Raw genomic sequence first — 9,569 nt, 5'->3', positions numbered from 1 at the left:
TAAGTGGGATTATCCTAATGCACCCCTTTTTCACGCATCTGTGAAATTAGTGTGGGGAAATCTACTGCTTCATGGTCAAATTGGTAATAGTACGAGCAACATGTTCTGGTCAGGTTCACACAATCACGCGTGTAGTGCCCAGGTCCTCCACAATTGTAGCAAATTAATTGTCCACGCCCTCATCCAGGTCCCATTCCTCCTCGTCCTTGTCCACGTCCCTAGAATCCACCGCTCGCTATTGCTACAGTTAGATCCTAACCTTTTGCCTTAGTCTGCATCATGTAAGTAGATTGTCGATCCATCAACAACTCATAACTTCAACAATTTCATTCGTCATGGCCCATCGATCTACAAAAATTTCAAAATAGCTGCCGGGGGGGGTTGTATAAGTTCTGCAATAGATGACAATTGTCTGTGGCGTGCTTTCCTCCCACTTGATAGATTGCGCACCACAGTGCAGGCATCGCGCTTGGTCCCACTTGTGCCTCTCGTCGCAATGGAATTTGTCCCCCCGTGCCAAATAGTTCACAAATATCTGGAAATGATCCTTATCATGGCCCTGTCCTTTACATTTCATGCACCACACCTCATTGCGCACCTCTGCCAGGGGCACCTTATCTTGTTTCAAACTTTGCATCTCTAAGCACAGGTTTTGTAGTTGTGTGTGGATTTGCTGAAATCCTAACCCCGGATCCTATATTGGAGTTTCATGCAACCTCATTGCTATCTCTAATGCTTTAGCTTGGGTTGAGATCTTTTGCTGTGACAGAGTCATCCTCAGATGTGGTGTCAAAGATGCCACAAACCACGTACAGTGCTGCGTGTCCGTCATCATCATGTTAGCCTCGTGGATTGTACTCTTTAATCTCTGATCCAGATCCCACGGGGTTTCGCCAAGTAGCATCACGATCTCCTTGAACCCGATGATTGACTGCATCTCTGATTTTGGCTGGCTAAATTCTTTGTTCAATGCATCCTGGATTGCCACTATTCCTGCATTCAGGTGATCGCTAGAGTACTTTATATACCACGTCAATGCATGATCCTGCAACGCACTCACCAGAGTAGCCTTTTTTATGTTATCATCTGTAACGCCTTGGGCTTCCCATACTGCCTTTATCATGAACCAGAACTAATCTGGTTCCTCCTTCCCTACGCCCCTAAATATAGGCAACTTGATCACACTCGCCATTCCAATCTTCGATGATGGTGGAGGTGGGATGGGTGAAGATGGGGTTGATGTAGGTGAAGTAGGTGGGGGCATGGATGGAGGTGGTAATAGCGGAATGTGTTTGTTGATCAACCGGACCATGCTTCTCGGATAGAACCCAATGAATTCCTCTTTGCTTTTTCACGAGAGTGAAATCAGGGGACTGTTATCCAACCCTTCGAACCCTTGGTAGCCTCTTCTGCTCCGCATTACCCCAGACATCAATGGATTTGCATAACCCGTTTTTCACATAACAACATTTTAATCTAGGTATTCAATGGTTTGATGTACTTACCCCTTGGTCCCTGGAGAAACTGCCTTTCCACTTCGCTATAGCTCATTGTTGTGTCTATTTCGAACTCAGTGATAACCCTCCTATTATCTGGTCCAGCCAATGATCTATTGCCTGTGTGATTTTATCTTTAGACACCTCTAGCCTGCGCACCAACTCAGGACTCCACACTATTGGTTGATCAATTCTACACCTTCCCACACTATCAGCTAGCCTCACAATCCACTCGTACACCTCCAACAAGAAGGTCGCGAAGAAGATCTCATGGAATATGTAGTGATCCAGCCACCTTTCCTCAGATATATGTGGATTTCTGTTCTCCTATACCACGAACTTGTGTAGTTTCTGAACCAACTAATATTCAATCTCTTTCTTTGTAGGGTTCTAGTGTTCTGACATTAGACATCCCTTAGGCAGATCCTGGTCCCAGCAACGAAACCATTTGTTGGCTTATTAGGGCCTCACCAAGGTTCGGAAGAGCTATTAGCCAAACAAATCCCACGCTACTGGTCCTTTCAGCAACAGTCCATGGGGCACGAACTAAAGTCTCACCGAGGTGGCAGGGGAGGGTGCTGGAACCAGGTTTCCACACCCTTGGGATGTCTTGATGTGGTTTGGATGGGGTCATGAACTGATCTGCGCTCTTGCGCTACTCTGTACTACTCTCAGGCTTTCGCATAGATCCGCGCCTATGTGCTTTGTTATTAACGAGTGTATTATAGATCTGATCTACCTATTAAGGTCTTTAAGAAAACATTTAACAGTAACAAATAGTATGTGCAATCATAAATATGCATAACTTCAGAACATAAGCAATAGATAGATTCATGTTAAAGCAAACAATGATTCAGAAATTCTTATATTTATTTATATCCTTTCCAATACAACCAGATCTGCCCTGCGCACTCAACTGCAGGGGTTCGTGCACACAGCTGCGGACTCTACCAGGCCTTTGTGTACACAACTGTAGAGCCACTATCTATCTACCAACACCCTTGACTTGGACTTATAGACGCAGAGAGAATATTTCCTTCATAAACCCATAACATTCAAGATCAAAACGAAAAACTAATCTCTAACCATAGAGCCTTGCTCTATTTATACATTTCCATGGTCCGCGGACCATTGGCAGGCCAACTCAGTTTCTATTTTCTTACATTATTTTTGGGCGGACAACTTTTTGACTTGACTCATTACAATTCATGCTCCACACACCTCGCGGAGCCTTTACCATACTATTACGCAAAATTATGGACTTTAAGCCCCAAAACCATTATGTGGGGCCTTCACTACCCAACAAGAGTGGTGAGATGGAGAGAAAGCTTGAACCTAACAGTTTTCAAAGAAAATGGTTAGCAAGGCCAAAAGTGAAATAACAAAGGAGTTTGGCATTAAATAAAGGTTTGGCCCAACCTCTTATCTATCCTATAGAATGATAGGTGGCAACATCTTATTGGCTTGATGGAGACCACATGGAGGTGATGTCAGCATGATGTGTTCCAATCATAGGTGGACACGTGGCATGCATTTTCAGTGTTTTCAGGTACCCAAGTGGCCCTTTTGTGAGCTACACATGGCGAAGTTGATGTCATTGTGACATCATCCCACTGGTTGGACCCCGACAAGTTATGAAAAGTGTACTTTAAAAAAGCGTCGGGAGACAAAGGATCCATGAAAAGTAGGTGTTTCTAGCTTGGACACCATAGAATATTCATGGAAGAGTCATGAGGACCTCGTAGACAGCTAAGCACGCAAGGCCCAGCTTGATGGAATAGTTAGACGTATGATTTTTGTGGTGGTAGTAGGACATGGTGAATCCATAGGGGACACATGTTGGGTGTGGAGTCTGATTATCTTCTTTATTAAGAGGTATCATGGCATTGGACCCTAGTTTGTAATGTGGCGCAACACTACACATAATATTTTTGCTGCAAGGGGGGGTCCAAAGGGGGGCGTTTGCGATCTTTGGGAGCCCCCCCGAAGCTAAAAATAGATGTAAAATTGCCTTGTAAAATGTTGTAATTTCGTAGTCAATCTCGATCGTTCATTAGGTGGAGATATGACGGTAGAAGTTATGTTTAATTTAGGGTTTTTTACCCTAGAAGGAAACCCCTCGCTATAAATGAGGGACTTGTATTGTGTCTATGTAAATCTATATTCTGAGTGAGAAAGAGAGAGGAGATTGTGTGAGAGAGAAGAGGTAATTACAACGGATTTGTTGTAGGTTGTATCTCTTCAGTTTGTTGGATAATATAAAATGAAGGACTGGATGTTTCTCCATGGACGTAGCCCAAATTGTGTGAACCAAGTATATCTATGTCTCTCTTATTTTATGTGTTTTCTGTGTTTATATTTCTACAATAGATTTTATGTGTTCCATTTCTTTGTACTATATAACTTTCTAACAACACAATGGTAGCCAATGAAAAGAGGTTTGGGCAGACCCTACTCGCCAACTCATCCTGCTGGATGGAGCCTGATGGTTTGTTAGTGGTAAGAACAATGGAAGCGCCAGGTAGCAACAAGGGTTAGGACACGTAGCAGAGAAACATAAAATAAGAATGAGAGCAAGAAGACCCCATTTATAGCTCATCCTGCTCATTGGATCCTGGAAGATTTAAATAGGGTACAAAGGGATGTGCTTAGACAAAGGAGCTATGGATAAGCACCCATGCAGGTCCCATGCAATAGCTAAGATACCAGGGGAATGACTAAAGAAAGAGGTGCCAATGGAATGCACCGAGTTTGGGAGTTATGGGCTTAGCACTTGGACCCAACCGTTGGGTCATTTCGCGTAGAAATGAACCAAGGGAATTGATTTTAAAGGCTGTGGAGGCTCAAGGCACAACTAAACGCTGGCCTTGTGGTGAGGGCCTAGTTACTTTGCGTAGAGGTGGGAACAAAGGAAGAAAGGGCAGGAAACAAAGGAATTGGCCCATGGAGGGCTCCAACAACTAAGTGCTATGACCAACGACGCGAAGCCATGAACAAAGGAAAAAGGCCTTGACAGAGTGTTAAAAAGGGCTTAGCCCTCATGGCTTAAGCCGATAGTCGCAAAGACCAGTTATATCAAGAAAATAAAGGAAAGGAGCCTGTGGAGGGTGCTAATAGGTAGAGAAAGCAAAACTGCGAGTTTTTGGAAATTAAGCCATAGATAACCATAGTTAAGTTTAGCAGGCAGACTGCAAAACTCTGTGTAAAGTTTATAATACACAGAATTAGTAGAAACAAGTAGTTTTGGTGGTAGAAATGGTAGTAAAGGTCAGTTTGAGCTGGAGATGGTTTGCAAAAGCCCATAAGACCAAGGTAAGTAAAAAAAAGGACACAAATATGGTTTCATGCATAAATTTGAAGCCTAAAATAACAAAATAAAAAATCTATAAAATAAGGCTTGATCCATCTGAATGAGTGCAATCATTTTTTGAGACAGAGCTTCTATTGCAATGAGGTGTTATTCAAATAGAAACAAAGGGTGCTACAAGGGTTGTATGAGAGGTGGAATGCAATAGACTTTGTGTGAGCTACTGGTTGTTGCATAGGTGTGTGCAACAAAGGGTTGCTAGAGATGGAGATGTTGGTGGTTGTATGAGTGAGAGAAACATAGGGTTGTTGTTGGTGTGTGCAACATAATTATGAGAGAAACAGAATGATGCTAAGGTGTTTATGCTATTGGTAAAGCAAAGCATGGTGTTTTTACCAGCAATCATAAATTGTTGAAGGTGATGGTGTTTGTGTCAGCAATGAGAGATTGTTGAATGTGTTTTATGGTTGCCTTGATGAGAGGTTGCACTAAGAAAAAAATTATTGGTAAAGGCCTATTGATCTGAGTTTTAAAATACATGAAAGATGTATCGACAGGGCTGTCAAGTGGTATCTTACAGATCAGGGTTAGGAGCTCCTTTTAGTGGGGGCAAGAGTCCTTTCAACAAAGGCTGATAAACTATTAGGGGAAAGTGTCCCTTCCAGTGAGTATTGGTAAATGAGAAGGGTCAAGAGTTCCTTTCAATAGCAGCAAATAAACCTACAAGTGGTAGCTTGTGGGGCCATGATGTAATCAAGTTTAAGCTTGTAATGAAAATAAGATTAGTTTATTTTATATATGTGTTACTCTTATGAATGTAATGTTATATTTTACATGATTGTGTTGTGCATTGAAAATTTTAAGGATGGAAGCTTATCTTAAAGTTTAGAAACCTTGGTGAATCTTACTAGTCCCTAATATGCAAATTGTAAAAATTTTGGTGATATTTTTTTAGAAATATTTAGATTTCCAATGATTTTATATTAGTCAATACAATATTTTGGTGATTTTTAGGGTAAAATAATGGTGTGCTATAAAATTTGGGTGAATCGTTTTAGAAAAAAATGGAAATCGGTGAATATTTGTTTTTGGAAAAATCTGGGAAAATTAGCCCAATTGCAAATATTAGCCCCTAAAATTTTCCCTGGTGTTGTGTTGTTGGTCCATGAATAAATGAATAAAGTGATTGAAAAGTTAATTTGTGAAAATTGTATAATTTAGCCACACTACTGATTCCCCCCCCCACCCCACCTACCTCTTAGTAGTGTCTTGGTTTTCATTGTTTTCTAACAATTGGTATCAAAGCCACTTTCCTTCAGGATCAGTTTAACAACTAGAAGGAAGATCAAGGATCATGGAGAATCAGGATAGGATTACCTTAGAGGGAGTTCCATTTTTTAATGGCTTAAATTATGAAACTTGGAAGGAAAGGATGAGAATCTACTTGCAAGCTCTTGATTTGGATGTATGGATATCTGTGGAGTATGGAGTAATAAATGATAAGTTTGATAGACAAGCTAAGAAGGAAATCATGAGAGGGTTGTCTAAGGTGAACATTGAAAAAATAATATGTTCTAAAACTACCAAGGAGATATAGGAAAAATTGCAGTCCATATATGACGAATACATGCAAGTTGCATGTGATGTCAAGAGGATTTCCATGATGGATGGAGTAGTTAATGAATTAGGTAAATATTCAAAGAGAATTGAAGATCATTCTTTTGTATCAACATGCCAAGTCGATGATCAACACCTAGAGGAGATGCAAACTGCAACTAAATTGCTATTTTGTTGTTATTGTAGAACAATAGTCCATTTATTTTCAAATTTCTCAGTTGTAAGTACTGGTGAATGTGAGAGTTTTTCATCAAGTTCTAGTAGATAAAGGACAATCCTAGTAGAAATAGAATATCTAGAAGAAAATGAGTCCACCTTTGGTGAAGAAGAGAAATCCCTAGAGTCATCAAGGGAATAAACTCTTAAACAATATGAGAGTGAAATAAACACTTGTTGTGAATCCAATTGAGCCTCTAGCGACTTGGAATATCTTGATGAAAAGATTTGTTTGAATTAGGAGCTCATACCAACTCTTGAGGATATAAATAAAATAAAATCCAACAATATGGAGCTGGAAGAAGAGAATATTATATTAAAAGAGCAATTTTTGAATCTTCAGTTGCATGAAGAGAATTCTGAAGTGTTTAAAGACATTCAGACCAGCCAGTGTTCTTATCGAGATGAGATAATGTTGGAAGATGACAATGAATAGAAGCATCATTAAAAAGGCCCACTAAATTTGTCAAAAACAAATCCAACAACACAACAGAGTTAAAGGGACCCACGATCTTTATCAACGAAAAATTCTACAACATAGCAGCAACAAAGAAATGAACGAAACATCTAGGAGAAGGTATGCAGCCCCTAATTTTTTTTTTTTTGCTGCAGCTCAGGGCACATTTTCTCCAAGTGTCCAAAGAGGAAATTGAAGGTCCAATAACATAGGTGGAATTTGCAAGTTCAACCACAACAACAAATTCCTCAGAAGGGAAATTTGAACAACCCAGTATAGAAACCCACTTCCCCTCAAAGAAAATATGATCGGTGGCCCAATAATAGTAGGAGAATGAATATCAGCCCAAGAAATTGGATAGGAACATGATTTGGTAAGAAGTTTAGTTCATTTTCCCACTTCTTGAATAATATTGCATGCTACAGGTGTAAGAAATTTGAGCACAAAACAGCTACATGCAAATCTGGAAAGAAATTATTTTTCAAAAATGTTGCAAATAGACTTGAGAGCCAACAAAAAGAACAACGTGGGAAATATTTCAACACCTCAAATGGTGAATGGAGGTAGTGCAAAACAATGTTTGGATATGAAGAAAATCAATATAAATTTAGCATATCAAGTTATGCAATTCTTGTATTTAATATCTCACAGAGACTTCAATCAGTTAAAATAAGCAACATCAGCTTTGACAATTCACCAAAGAAAGACAATGAGAAGGAAGAGGAAATGTGGTCTGCATTCTCAAGAAAAGGAATAAATCCACCCTTTCAAGCAAATCAGCACAGGAAACAAGCTCATGGTGTTGAGAAAATTCAACATGTGAAGGTGTGGAAGAAAAAGGAAAATAATCTACTCAGGGTGAATAGAACTGTGGTTCCTCTTCATTAAAGAGAAGAGGCTCTCTTCAAGGGAATCCAAACATTCAGATGGAAGGAGTGGAAAGGAACATGCCAAGGAATGAATATAAGGGATAAAGGGATGTATTCCATTTTATGTTGATTATAAAGCAGTGTGACTTTGTTTTCAAATTAGCTTGGTGGTGATTTTTTTACAAGATTTTCCATCAAGTATTGATTACAAATTCCTAATGCAATGAGGGAGTATGGCCACAGGGGGAGTATACTCAAGTCAAGATTTGAGTATGCATTGAAAATTGGCATAAATTATGTGTTGCAGAGGCTAATGGCGTTTGTTGCATAGGTGAGTAATCATAATGGATTGGTTGTTATGATGTTGTTCCAATTGGTAATTGGTATCACACGGTATCAAAGATATTTTCAATTGGTACTTACAATTAGAGTATGGTGTTCATGTTTTCTAATATTGATAGGAAAATATTGGTTTATATGGCTATTGTTCATGGTGAGTTTGTTGTCATTAGAAGTATACCAGGTGAAGCACAAGCTGAGTTGTTGGTCTAGGAATGCATTGGTGAGAGTTCCTCTATGTTTTTCAAAGTGTTATAATTTGTTGAAAATTGATGGTGTCATACTGATTAGCTGCTCAAGTTTATGCTCAAAAATCAAAGTGTCGGAATCTTTTTAAGCTCATCTTTAGATAGAAGAGCTCATCATTCTAAATCCAATGGTGCAAACGACAATCAAATCCGAGCTCGTATGCAAGATTGGATGACGTGGCAAAGGTCCCAACAAATAAGGATGCGCCAAGTGGTAGGCCACCATTGGCCCTCACATATCACATATCGTAGGTCGTAGGTAGATGGGGTTAAGTCTTGGCCCCTAGGTAGTACCATTTACGATTTGTGATATCATATATCGCAATTGCAGGAAAGGAGGCATTATAGAATTGGCCCTCGGCACAGTGAAGGTTGTGATGCGATATATCACAATTGCATATCGCAACCGGTACTCGCCGATATATATATGATATAGGGATTATCCACCAATAGAAAAATGTGATGAGTTCTGATAATGATAATACCCCAGACATGATATTTTATATATTCCAATTTATACTCTCATCAGGTCTACGATATCAGTATTGCAACATTCTGTTGTGTTAACAAGACCCTCAGCCCGCCAAAGTTCACCAATTGCAAAATGTGGTAGTTTTCAAATGCGATGCCACTATAGGTTATGATTTAATATCCCATCGGGTCCGCGATATCGCAATCGCAAATCGCCTGTTTCTATTCACATAACATAAGAGCCTGCAACACTTGCCAATTGTGATTTGGGATACGGCTGACAAGTTATGGCCTGTAGCACGGCAAAATTCTCACTCAATTAGCGGATTTTGGAGCGAATTTGTGGGATTATGTTTGTTTTGGAGAAATTTGTGGAACAAATAGTGGGAGAACTAGGTGAAGTCACAACTTCTTCAGTTCTCATCCAATTTGGATGCAAAAAAAGGCTAGATGGCCATTTTTTAGTATTTTGAACTCATCGAGACACATTTCTGAGGCATTTGATCATTGTAAACACACTTTTTTTGTAATTTTGAGCATAATAGAGAG

The sequence above is a fragment of the Pinus tabuliformis genome, chromosome 9, assembly GCF_031772625.1.
Source record: "Pinus tabuliformis cultivar Carrire ecotype Pingquan chromosome 9, CPIR1, whole genome shotgun sequence".
Taxonomy (NCBI): Eukaryota; Viridiplantae; Streptophyta; class Pinopsida; order Pinales; family Pinaceae; genus Pinus; species Pinus tabuliformis.
This window is presented reverse-complemented; position numbering follows the sequence as displayed.